Here is a 13,971-nt window from a genome sequence, read left to right as displayed (position 1 = left end):
ACAAGGCTAATGACCGATATGTCGATAGACTATGATTAAAACAATTGAGGGTTTCATAAAATAGAACCACAGCCAGTGTCTATCACATCTGAAGCGCACATGGGGCGCTCACACATGTATACAGTACCATATGCGGTGCTTATTAATATTTCAAGAGTTAACAACCTTGGAAATAACGAGGCCACATCCATTGGGTCGAACACCGACTGTACGGTTCTTGACTGCAGCTAGAAACACCGACAACACCTCCCAAAGCCGAAATGCGCAGTGGTCCAAAAATAACCTGAATGCGCCATTCACACTGGGGCAAACCAACTAAGGAGCTGCAAATGTACTGTATTAACAATCACACTATAAATTTTGATTTAAAGCTTTCGTGACTGCAGTAATTCATATTCTTAGTTTTTTCGGTAAAGTCACGTTGAAGAGAAACAACAAAATAACAAAATATATATAAAACAATAAAAAAAAATAAAAAAATTCTCACGACGTTTCGACCATAACTCAAACGGTCATCATCAGGTGTGTCGGTTTGCATAAATTTATTTTGAAAACGGCATATTTATTTATATATATAAAAATAACGTTTGCGGCACGCGCAACGATGGCAGTTTGCCAGGACTAGTCCATCTATTTTTTGAAAAGAGGAGGGGGGAGACGAAATTTGTTTTTATGTATGCTGTCTGAAAGGCACTGTAAGCGTGAACAATCAATCAAGAACTGAAATGATTTATCAAATCTTTCCAATGATTGCTAAGATAGAATCCATCTTCTCGGTTGAAATTGTCTCTGTGTTTGTATATGTGGATAGCCTCATGAACGAATCTCTCATGGAAGCCAGATGGCTTACAAAGAACCTCCGTCTTGGAAAAGTCAATGGCATGTGAGCCTACTGAATTAGAACAATGATCTGCTACGGCCGAGGTGTTGGTCCTACCGTGTTTAAGGTCTGCTTTATGTTCACGAATGCGGTCCGAGATATGGCGTTTGGTTTCTCCAATGTAACTACTACCACAGAGGCAACTTAGTTTGTAGACACCAGGGTATTGTATGTCCGGAATCACATCTTTTACAGACGGAACCAGATCACGGATTTTATGTAATGTGTTGAAACGGACCTGGATCTTGTGTTTATTCAAGATTTTGGAGATCTTTTTTGTGATCCCAGCAATGTAGGGTAAAGTGATGGTTTTGAAAGGCTCCTCAAGAGGGTTCTTCTTCATGGTTTGAGTGATAGCTTTGCGGATTGTATAGTCGGAGTAACCATTAGCCCTAAGAGCTTGGTGTACGTGCTTGAGTTCACTGCTTATGTGTTCCTGGTCGGATATGCATTGGGCTCTATGATACAGAGTCTTGATGAGAGAATTCTTCTGTGATGGATGGTGGTGGGAATCCGGTTTCAGATAAGCATCCGTATGGGTAGCTTTCCTGTAGACAGAGTGGCTCATTGAACCATCAGGTCTCTTTTTAATTAGGACATCCAAAAAAGGTATCTTGCCATCTATTTCGACTTCCATGGTAAATCTGATGGCTGGGTGTATGGAATTGATGTGGTCGAAGAATTTGTCTAGAGCAGGCCGGCCATGTGGCCAGATGACAAAAGTGTCATCCACGTACCTCTTCCATAAGGTTGGGCGCAGAGTGGCAGTCTGGATGGCGTCAGTCTCAAATTTCTCCATGAAAATGTTAGCTATAACTGGAGAAAGGGGGGAGCCCATTGGGGTGCCCTCAGTTTGTTTGTAGAAAGTTCCATTCCAAGTGAAGTATGTATTGGTTAAACAGTGTCTCACCAGGGGGGGTACCTCAGTGTTTAGTCCTTGATGAACCAAGTCTTCAATGATTGCAATGGTGTCAGGTACAGGAACCTTGGTGAATAAGGAAACTACATCAAAACTGACAAGCAGGTCGTCTGGGGACAGGGAAATACCCTTGATTGTTGATACCAGGTGAGTAGAATTTTGTACCGCAGAGGTGGTCTTTCCAGTGAAAGGACGCAGGATTTCAGACAAAAAACGAGCTAGTTTGTAGGTGGGGGAGCTGATAGTAGAGACTATGGGACGAAGAGGTGTATCAACTTTATGTATTTTTGGTAAGCCGTATAATCTTGGTGGCCTGGCAGCAGAAGGTTTCAACGAAAACTGTTTAGATTGATCAATTAATGCGGTTGAATCAGAAATTATTTTGTTGGTTTGTGTGACGAGGCTGTTGGTGGGATCTCTTTTTATTTTTGTATAACTACCATCGTCGAGTAATTCTTTAATTTTGTTGTTGTATTCTATTTTATCCATGATAACAGTAGCATTGCCTTTGTCAGCTGAGAGAACTACAATATCATTCCTCTTTTTTAATTTATATAATTCAAAACGCTCATCTTTGCTGAGGTTGCTAGCTGGCATCTTAGCGTTTTTGAGGGTTGCAGCGATTTCAGATCTTGCTACGTCTGCAGCGATGTGACCCAGGCCCCTGAGAGCAACGTCTACTTGGGCAATTATATCATTAACTGGTATGTGTTTAGGTGTGACTGCAAAGTTTAGACCTTTAGCTAAAACGGATTTCAGACCATCGGAAATAGAACTGTTACTGCGATTAATTACGACTTTATTAACGTCTAACTTTTTGGTGTGTGGGTCCGGTCTTTTGTTTAAGAGGAGGTTAAATTTGGAAATCAGGTTTTCCTTACATTTGGTCGACATAGTAGCAGCTGAAGAGGCAGTCATATTGTCTACATGTTCCCAATCCGATGTGGACATTATTGCCGTCAATGATAAGTGTGATTTGTAGAGTGTCTTGTCTAACTGATCTAGTTCTGTGCGTATAAGTCTGATTTTTTCTGAGATAAGAGCTAAGCTAGTTTTGAAAAGAATTCGTTTCGCATTAGAAGAAGTTACAGTAGCAGAGGTGAGTGTAAATGCGATTGGTATTACCCCAGAGTCGCGGCATCTCTTCAGGAAGGTGAGAGACTCGATCAGCTGAGCTTTCTTATCCCGGAGTTTGTTGAAAGATCTTAAAGTTATGTGAAAACCCTCCCCGTAGAGGCGATTAAATTTTGATTTAAAGCTTTCGTGACTGCAGTAATTCATATTCTTAGTTTTTTCGGTAAAGTCACGTTGAAGAGAAACAACAAAATAACAAAATATATATAAAACAATAAAAAAATTCTCACGACGTTTCGACCATAACTCAAACGGTCATCATCAGGTGTGTCGGTTTGCATAAATTTATTTTGAAAACGGCATATTTATTTATATATATAAAAATAACGTTTGCGGCACGCGCAACGATGGCAGTTTGCCAGGACTAGTCCATCTATTTTTTGAAAAGAGGAGGGGGGAGACGAAATTTGTTTTTATGTATGCTGTCTGAAAGGCACTGTAAGCGTGAACAATCAATCAAGAACTGAAATGATTTATCAAATCTTTCCAATGATTGCTAAGATAGAATCCATCTTCTCGGTTGAAATTGTCTCTGTGTTTGTATATGTGGATAGCCTCATGAACGAATCTCTCATGGAAGCCAGATGGCTTACAAAGAACCTCCGTCTTGGAAAAGTCAATGGCATGTGAGCCTACTGAATTAGAACAATGATCTGCTACGGCCGAGGTGTTGGTCCTACCGTGTTTAAGGTCTGCTTTATGTTCACGAATGCGGTCCGAGATATGGCGTTTGGTTTCTCCAATGTAACTACTACCACAGAGGCAACTTAGTTTGTAGACACCAGGGTATTGTATGTCCGGAATCACATCTTTTACAGACGGAACCAGATCACGGATTTTATGTAATGTGTTGAAACGGACCTGGATCTTGTGTTTATTCAAGATTTTGGAGATCTTTTTTGTGATCCCAGCAATGTAGGGTAAAGTGATGGTTTTGAAAGGCTCCTCAAGAGGGTTCTTCTTCATGGTTTGAGTGATAGCTTTGCGGATTGTATAGTCGGAGTAACCATTAGCCCTAAGAGCTTGGTGTACGTGCTTGAGTTCACTGCTTATGTGTTCCTGGTCGGATATGCATTGGGCTCTATGATACAGAGTCTTGATGAGAGAATTCTTCTGTGATGGATGGTGGTGGGAATCCGGTTTCAGATAAGCATCCGTATGGGTAGCTTTCCTGTAGACAGAGTGGCTCATTGAACCATCAGGTCTCTTTTTAATTAGGACATCCAAAAAAGGTATCTTGCCATCTATTTCGACTTCCATGGTAAATCTGATGGCTGGGTGTATGGAATTGATGTGGTCGAAGAATTTGTCTAGAGCAGGCCGGCCATGTGGCCAGATGACAAAAGTGTCATCCACGTACCTCTTCCATAAGGTTGGGCGCAGAGTGGCAGTCTGGATGGCGATGGTAGTTATACAAAAATAAAAAGAGATCCCACCAACAGCCTCGTCACACAAACCAACAAAATAATTTCTGATTCAACCGCATTAATTGATCAATCTAAACAGTTTTCGTTGAAACCTTCTGCTGCCAGGCCACCAAGATTATACGGCTTACCAAAAATACATAAAGTTGATACACCTCTTCGTCCCATAGTCTCTACTATCAGCTCCCCCACCTACAAACTAGCTCGTTTTTTGTCTGAAATCCTGCGTCCTTTCACTGGAAAGACCACCTCTGCGGTACAAAATTCTACTCACCTGGTATCAACAATCAAGGGTATTTCCCTGTCCCCAGACGACCTGCTTGTCAGTTTTGATGTAGTTTCCTTATTCACCAAGGTTCCTGTACCTGACACCATTGCAATCATTGAAGACTTGGTTCATCAAGGACTAAACACTGAGGTACCCCCCCTGGTGAGACACTGTTTAACCAATACATACTTCACTTGGAATGGAACTTTCTACAAACAAACTGAGGGCACCCCAATGGGCTCCCCCCTTTCTCCAGTTATAGCTAACATTTTCATGGAGAAATTTGAGACTGACGCCATCCAGACTGCCACTCTGCGCCCAACCTTATGGAAGAGGTACGTGGATGACACTTTTGTCATCTGGCCACATGGCCGGCCTGCTCTAGACAAATTCTTCGACCACATCAATTCCATACACCCAGCCATCAGATTTACCATGGAAGTCGAAATAGATGGCAAGATACCTTTTTTGGATGTCCTAATTAAAAAGAGACCTGATGGTTCAATGAGCCACTCTGTCTACAGGAAAGCTACCCATACGGATGCTTATCTGAAACCGGATTCCCACCACCATCCATCACAGAAGAATTCTCTCATCAAGACTCTGTATCATAGAGCCCAATGCATATCCGACCAGGAACACATAAGCAGTGAACTCAAGCACGTACACCAAGCTCTTAGGGCTAATGGTTACTCCGACTATACAATCCGCAAAGCTATCACTCAAACCATGAAGAAGAACCCTCTTGAGGAGCCTTTCAAAACCATCACTTTACCCTACATTGCTGGGATCACAAAAAAGATCTCCAAAATCTTGAATAAACACAAGATCCAGGTCCGTTTCAACACATTACATAAAATCCGTGATCTGGTTCCGTCTGTAAAAGATGTGATTCCGGACATACAATACCCTGGTGTCTACAAACTAAGTTGCCTCTGTGGTAGTAGTTACATTGGAGAAACCAAACGCCATATCTCGGACCGCATTCGTGAACATAAAGCAGACCTTAAACACGGTAGGACCAACACCTCGGCCGTAGCAGATCATTGTTCTAATTCAGTAGGCTCACATGCCATTGACTTTTCCAAGACGGAGGTTCTTTGTAAGCCATCTGGCTTCCATGAGAGATTCGTTCATGAGGCTATCCACATATACAAACACAGAGACAATTTCAACCGAGAAGATGGATTCTATCTTAGCAATCATTGGAAAGATTTGATAAATCATTTCAGTTCTTGATTGATTGTTCACGCTTACAGTGCCTTTCAGACAGCATACATAAAAACAAATTTCGTCTCCCCCCTCCTCTTTTCAAAAAATAGATGGACTAGTCCTGGCAAACTGCCATCGTTGCGCGTGCCGCAAACGTTATTTTTATATATATAAATAAATATGCCGTTTTCAAAATAAATTTATGCAAACCGACACACCTGATGATGACCGTTTGAGTTATGGTCGAAACGTCGTGAGAATTTTTTTTATTGTTTTATATATATTTTGTTATTTTGTTGTTTCTCTTCAACGTGACTTTACCGAAAAAACTAAGAATATGAATTACTGCAGTCACGAAAGCTTTAAATCAAAATTTAATCGCCTCTACGGGGAGGGTTTTCACATAACTTTAAGATCTTTCAACAAACTCCGGGATAAGAAAGCTCAGCTGATCGAGTCTCTCACCTTCCTGAAGAGATGCCGCGACTCTGGGGTAATACCAATCGCATTTACACTCACCTCTGCTACTGTAACTTCTTCTAATGCGAAACGAATTCTTTTCAAAACTAGCTTAGCTCTTATCTCAGAAAAAATCAGACTTATACGCACAGAACTAGATCAGTTAGACAAGACACTCTACAAATCACACTTATCATTGACGGCAATAATGTCCACATCGGATTGGGAACATGTAGACAATATGACTGCCTCTTCAGCTGCTACTATGTCGACCAAATGTAAGGAAAACCTGATTTCCAAATTTAACCTCCTCTTAAACAAAAGACCGGACCCACACACCAAAAAGTTAGACGTTAATAAAGTCGTAATTAATCGCAGTAACAGTTCTATTTCCGATGGTCTGAAATCCGTTTTAGCTAAAGGTCTAAACTTTGCAGTCACACCTAAACACATACCAGTTAATGATATAATTGCCCAAGTAGACGTTGCTCTCAGGGGCCTGGGTCACATCGCTGCAGACGTAGCAAGATCTGAAATCGCTGCAACCCTCAAAAACGCTAAGATGCCAGCTAGCAACCTCAGCAAAGATGAGCGTTTTGAATTATATAAATTAAAAAAGAGGAATGATATTGTAGTTCTCTCAGCTGACAAAGGCAATGCTACTGTTATCATGGATAAAATAGAATACAACAACAAAATTAAAGAATTACTCGACGATGGTAGTTATACAAAAATAAAAAGAGATCCCACCAACAGCCTCGTCACACAAACCAACAAAATAATTTCTGATTCAACCGCATTAATTGATCAATCTAAACAGTTTTCGTTGAAACCTTCTGCTGCCAGGCCACCAAGATTATACGGCTTACCAAAAATACATAAAGTTGATACACCTCTTCGTCCCATAGTCTCTACTATCAGCTCCCCCACCTACAAACTAGCTCGTTTTTTGTCTGAAATCCTGCGTCCTTTCACTGGAAAGACCACCTCTGCGGTACAAAATTCTACTCACCTGGTATCAACAATCAAGGGTATTTCCCTGTCCCCAGACGACCTGCTTGTCAGTTTTGATGTAGTTTCCTTATTCACCAAGGTTCCTGTACCTGACACCATTGCAATCATTGAAGACTTGGTTCATCAAGGACTAAACACTGAGGTACCCCCCCTGGTGAGACACTGTTTAACCAATACATACTTCACTTGGAATGGAACTTTCTACAAACAAACTGAGGGCACCCCAATGGGCTCCCCCCTTTCTCCAGTTATAGCTAACATTTTCATGGAGAAATTTGAGACTGACGCCATCCAGACTGCCACTCTGCGCCCAACCTTATGGAAGAGGTACGTGGATGACACTTTTGTCATCTGGCCACATGGCCGGCCTGCTCTAGACAAATTCTTCGACCACATCAATTCCATACACCCAGCCATCAGATTTACCATGGAAGTCGAAATAGATGGCAAGATACCTTTTTTGGATGTCCTAATTAAAAAGAGACCTGATGGTTCAATGAGCCACTCTGTCTACAGGAAAGCTACCCATACGGATGCTTATCTGAAACCGGATTCCCACCACCATCCATCACAGAAGAATTCTCTCATCAAGACTCTGTATCATAGAGCCCAATGCATATCCGACCAGGAACACATAAGCAGTGAACTCAAGCACGTACACCAAGCTCTTAGGGCTAATGGTTACTCCGACTATACAATCCGCAAAGCTATCACTCAAACCATGAAGAAGAACCCTCTTGAGGAGCCTTTCAAAACCATCACTTTACCCTACATTGCTGGGATCACAAAAAAGATCTCCAAAATCTTGAATAAACACAAGATCCAGGTCCGTTTCAACACATTACATAAAATCCGTGATCTGGTTCCGTCTGTAAAAGATGTGATTCCGGACATACAATACCCTGGTGTCTACAAACTAAGTTGCCTCTGTGGTAGTAGTTACATTGGAGAAACCAAACGCCATATCTCGGACCGCATTCGTGAACATAAAGCAGACCTTAAACACGGTAGGACCAACACCTCGGCCGTAGCAGATCATTGTTCTAATTCAGTAGGCTCACATGCCATTGACTTTTCCAAGACGGAGGTTCTTTGTAAGCCATCTGGCTTCCATGAGAGATTCGTTCATGAGGCTATCCACATATACAAACACAGAGACAATTTCAACCGAGAAGATGGATTCTATCTTAGCAATCATTGGAAAGATTTGATAAATCATTTCAGTTCTTGATTGATTGTTCACGCTTACAGTGCCTTTCAGACAGCATACATAAAAACAAATTTCGTCTCCCCCCTCCTCTTTTCAAAAAATAGATGGACTAGTCCTGGCAAACTGCCATCGTTGCGCGTGCCGCAAACGTTATTTTTATATATATAAATAAATATGCCGTTTTCAAAATAAATTTATGCAAACCGACACACCTGATGATGACCGTTTGAGTTATGGTCGAAACGTCGTGAGAATTTTTTTATTGTTTTATATATATTTTGTTATTTTGTTGTTTCTCTTCAACGTGACTTTACCGAAAAAACTAAGAATATGAATCACACTATACTTTACCCCTTCAACGTTATCATTCTAAGAGCCTAATACTGTACTCTTTTTTTATCAGCCGTATGGTTAAGGGCTGGGTTATCGTTAACTATAGCCACGTAGATATTTAATGAAATGGCAAATCTTGGGGTTTGCTAAATGCCAACAGATAACCCCCCCCCTCCTCCTCTTCTCTCCACCTTGCCAATAAAGAAATAGTTGCTCGTAAGCCATGCTCTCTTTTAGCCTCGCCGCAGAAGTAAGGAAGTCACGTCCGGCACGTAAGCCGCTGTGTGTGGTTTGCGGCTGACACTCCCCCCTTGCTCGCACGTCGGCATGACGCGCCCACAATTGCTGCTCGAACTACATCCACCTCCAGGACAAAGGCCACAATGGAACAATGGAACGTGTGGGCCAACCCCCCTCCCTGCCAACCTTTTCCAAGCAACTGTGCCTCCCACGGGGCATTGAGTGCAATGGTAGCGTGGAGGGTGGACACAATGAAGGGCATTGAAGGTTAGGGGCTGAAATCAATAAAGTTAAATAAATATAGTCATTCACGCCGAACCTCTCTCCGTGATGTTTTCCCCGCACGATTTTATTTTTTTAAGCCACACAAGGGGTGCGCGCGACATCCATCGGCCAATTGGACCGAAAGCGTTTCATGAATCGAGTGACACCCGCAGCACAAGGAATGCACAAAAAAATCGATTTTATATATATTTTCATTGTACAAGGGGTGGCAATGGCTCAGAGAGGGCTCCTCCAGCAGTAGATAGATCCTTGCTGATATTACTAGTTTAAATAAATATATCGACCTTTTTCAAATTGCTATACGTTTACAGTGTTATATTTTGTACTATAATACTGGTAGGAAACGTAGTGGACTGGAAGCCCAACCGGGATTAATTCACAGGAGGCAGGGGATTAATTGTGTATGTCTGTCCACGTGGGAGGGGTGGGGCTGGGTGGAGAGGGGAGGGTAGGGAGGGGCTGGGTGGGGAGGGGAGGGTGGGGAGGGGCTGGGTGGGGAGGGTGGGGCTGGGTGGGGGGTGGGAGGGTGGGGCTGGGTGGGGTGGGGCTGGGTGGGGTGGGGCTGGGTGGGGAGGGGCTGGTCACCCCGTGGTGCCCTTATATGGACTGGAAGCCCAACCGGGATTAATTCACAGGAGGCAGGGGATTAATTGTTTGTCTGTGGATGTCTGTCCACGTGTATCCGGACACCCGGATATATAACAAATGCGCTCCTAGTGGGCATTACTGGTAGGAAACGTAGTGGACTTGAAGCCCAACCAGGATTAATTCTCACAGGAGGCAGGGGATTAATTGTGGATGTCTGTCCACGTGTATCCGGACATTCGGATATAAAAATGGGAGGGGTGGGGCTGGGTGGAGAGGGGAGGGTAGGGAGGGGCTGGGTGGGGAGGGGCTGGGTGGGGAGCGTGAGGCTGGGTGGGGGTGGGAGGGGTGGGGCTGGGTGGGGTGGGGCTGGGTGGGGAGGGGCTGGTCACCCCGTGGTGCCCTTATAAAACTCAACGTTTAACCTACTCACGCCGGCTTGTGCCCGCCCTCACAGTCGGGCATATTTGCGGAATACACCACGCCGCCGTTGACTCTGGCCACTGACCAAGCAACCAACGTTCCTACCAGCCCCCTCCACAGGAATGTGTTGGACCAAGAATGTCTGTCCCGCGCGTGACGTCACCCCACGTCGGCCAGCCCCCCTCATTAATAATCATGAGCGCGTGACGTCACTCCAGATGTAGCACCCCCCTCATTAATAATAATTAGCGGGCGACGTCACTCCACAGGGGGGAGGGGGCGAGGCGCCTCCTCTCCCCTCCTCAGCGTCAACATACAACCCTTACTACTGTAGGGGTGCTATGGGGAGTAAACACATGGCACGGGAAGGTGTGGTTCACCCACACCTTGGTGGCTACAACAACGTCCGCTAAGGCTCCACACCCCCTGTGGGTATAAAGTGCGGGGAGCCAGGGAGCTCGGGGCAGAGTGTTGGGCCCGAGGCTGAAGCAACCAGTGAAGAAAGAAGGCCAGCTAGGTGAGACCCTGGAACTCCTGTGACCGCTGCCCTTTTCAGGGCCGGCACAGCAAGCCAGTGGTGCGGCCCCAGAGCCCCAGAGTCAGAGTCCTTCTAAGGGCCGGTCTGGTCGGCGGGGTGCCAAGATCTGTGCCTAACCAGGGCCGGATCTGATAGCCTCCCTTAGAGCCCTACACGGAGGAACTGGGAGCCTAGAGCTTAGGCTAGAGAGCCTGGGGTGTGTTCCTGAGTTATATGGGTAAAGGGGCCGCTACCCCTTCTAGTGTAACCCTTGTTAAGGTTTAAATAAATAGTGCTGCTTCTACTCCGCCTTCTCCGTGTCCTGGAACCCACTACACTACAAAGGCAGAACCCTCACGTCGTCACGTGATCTCCGTAACGCTGTTGTTGAGACATCAAAGTAAAAAGGACGTCGTGATGAACAAGGGATTATAACCTTTAAATGAAATAGGTCTGTGTCACCGCGGCCTTACAAACTGCACACGAACTGATGCAACGAATATATCACGTCGCGGTCTGCTTTTCACTTGCAAGTTTCAGATTTACTGCAATACACCCGTCCTTGGGCGGGCAAAAGGCTAGTTGAATATATTAGGCTATATGGGACGGGTTTTGTTCAAGATTATACGTGCTATTCTAACTAAAGAGGAAAAATACGAATACAAAAATATACAATTACTTTACTAAATATAACCCTGAACGTATTTCTTAAGATTCTAAAGTCCAGGATATGCATATTTGATTGTTAGCTAATCCATGTGTGAACCCATCAATAATTAAAATTGATGGTTCAGAGGCTGATATTTTTGTTACTTTGGCAAATAAAATACACGAACCGTGGCTTAATATCTAATCTCTATAGAGATAACAAAAAAGAGACATGATCGACTTATTGTTGGTCAAGGCATTTTAACTATTGTCCTTCATGCAAATGAAACGACATCCATATATAAACAATTCACATTTAGTCATTCACATTGGTAATAATATCAAGACTTTTGGATGTAAATACTGAGGCAAACATTTTATCTTGTAAAAACAATTTTTTTAAAAACCGTGCGAGCCCAAAATTGTGCACCATACGTAGTCAACTGTGCGAATCAGAGGCTCGAAGGAGGAACAAACAAACTAAACACAAAAAACAGTTCAAAAGAAATTAGTTTTTAATCTAGATTTAAAAGTGCACAGCTCCAGTGGCTTCCTAATATCGAAAGGTAGAATGTTCTAGACGGCCGCAGAAGTGCATCTGAAAGCACGCGATGCAGTGACCATCTTTATTTGATGGTTAACCAAAAGCCGCTGCGAGAATGGCCAGGATTTCACGTGATGGTTTATGCTACTTGACGAGATCAGCAAGGTATTGTTTAATTTGTGGCAAGCACTTTGTGTATAATGATTGCGACCTTATAATGTATTCGTTCGATAACCGGAAGTCAATGCAGCTCAGCGAGCACTGGACGGACATGGCCAGATCTCGCATTACCCATCACGACACGTGCCAAAGAGTTTTGTACATGATGCAGACTGGTAATGTTGCCAGACGTCCCGTAGAGTAGTGAGTTGCATATAATCGAACCTTGTTCATACTATGCTACACGCCACCGTGTGGACCGTCATGACTCACGTGAACGTGTCGTAGAGCCCTGATATGAAAATTGCAGGACCTGACCATGTTTTGCACGTGGTAATCAAATGACATATTCTGTCTTGATTTGAAGCATTCGTGACTACAGGAATCCATACTCTTTGGTTCTTTCGGTAAAGTCACGTCGAAAAATAATAATCGATCACGACGTTTCGATCGCCACACAAGCGATCGTCCTCAGGTGGGATAGAGAAACAGGCTACTGAAACGAAGTCCTTATATATACAGAGCCGCATCGGGAAAGAGATTGTGTCTAAGCAAGTGGGAAATCCAAAGATGAGAACCGAGATGGGTGCGAGTCCTGATAGGTGGCCATTGTATTGTGAGAGATTAGCATGTCAATGCAAACGAACCAACGCAAACATATATTCTGGTAGAGTATGGTGCTGAGCCTCTTTAGATGAGTAGAAAACTGAATCCTGCACTCTGCGACCACCACACCTGATCCTCCCACGAATTTTTTCGCCTGAGCCTGAGTGCCAACCAGCAGAACCTCTGATTGTTCTGGATTAAACAGCATTTTCTTTCATGCAAACCACACGTGCACCGCTCGCATACGATCTTCGAGGTTACTGAGGCTCTCCATATCTAAATTTGATTTCATTGCGGTGTGCAATTGTGTATTATCAGCATAATGATGGAACCTGATGTCATGCGATGAGATGACATCACCGATCGGAGAGACGTATGTTGAAAATATGAAGGGCGTGAGGATGGGCCCTCGTGTCGAGAACAAGATGGCGCCGATGATGGCAGCCTCGGCCGGTTGGTGCGCCCTGTTTTGTCCAGTTTTGTCTTGTTTTGTCTTGAGAGGGGCTTGCTGTTCAACACACTCGTGCTGGTGAGAGAGGCCTGCTGTTCATCACACCCGTGCTGGTGAGAGAGGCCTGCTGTTTTGGGGCCTGCTGTTCATCACACCCGTGCTGGTGAGAGAGGCCTGCTGTTCAGTACACCCGTGTTGAGGGGCCTGCTGTTCAGCACACCCTTGCTGGTGAGAGAGGCCTGCTGTTCAACACACCCGTGCTGGTGAGAGGGGCCTGCTGTTCAACACACCCGTGCTGGTGAGAGGGGCCTGCTGTTCAACACACCCGTGCTGGTGAGAGGGGCCTGCTTTTCAGCACACCCGTGCTGGTGAGAGAGGCCTGCTGTTCAACACACCCGTGCTGGTGAGAGGGGCCTGCTGTTCATCACATCCGTGTTGGTGAGAGGGGCCTGCTGTTCAGCACACCGGTGCTGGTGAGAGAGGCCTGCTGTTCAGCACACCCGTGTTGAGGGGCCTGCTGTTCAGCACACCCGTGCTGGTGAGAGGGGCCTGCTGTTGAGGGGCCTACTGTTCAGCACACCCGTGTTGGTGAGAGAGGCCTGCTGTTCAGCACACCCGTGTTGAGGGGCCTACTGTTCAGCACACCCGTGCTGGTGAGAG

This window comes from Petromyzon marinus, chromosome 7 (genome assembly GCF_048934315.1).
Source record: "Petromyzon marinus isolate PM22_M1 ecotype Great Lakes invasive population chromosome 7, UKy_Petmar_22M1.pri1.0, whole genome shotgun sequence".
In the NCBI taxonomy this organism is placed as follows: Eukaryota; Metazoa; Chordata; class Hyperoartia; order Petromyzontiformes; family Petromyzontidae; genus Petromyzon; species Petromyzon marinus.
The sequence above is the reverse complement of the archived record's forward strand: the minus strand, read 5'-3'. Positions refer to the sequence as shown.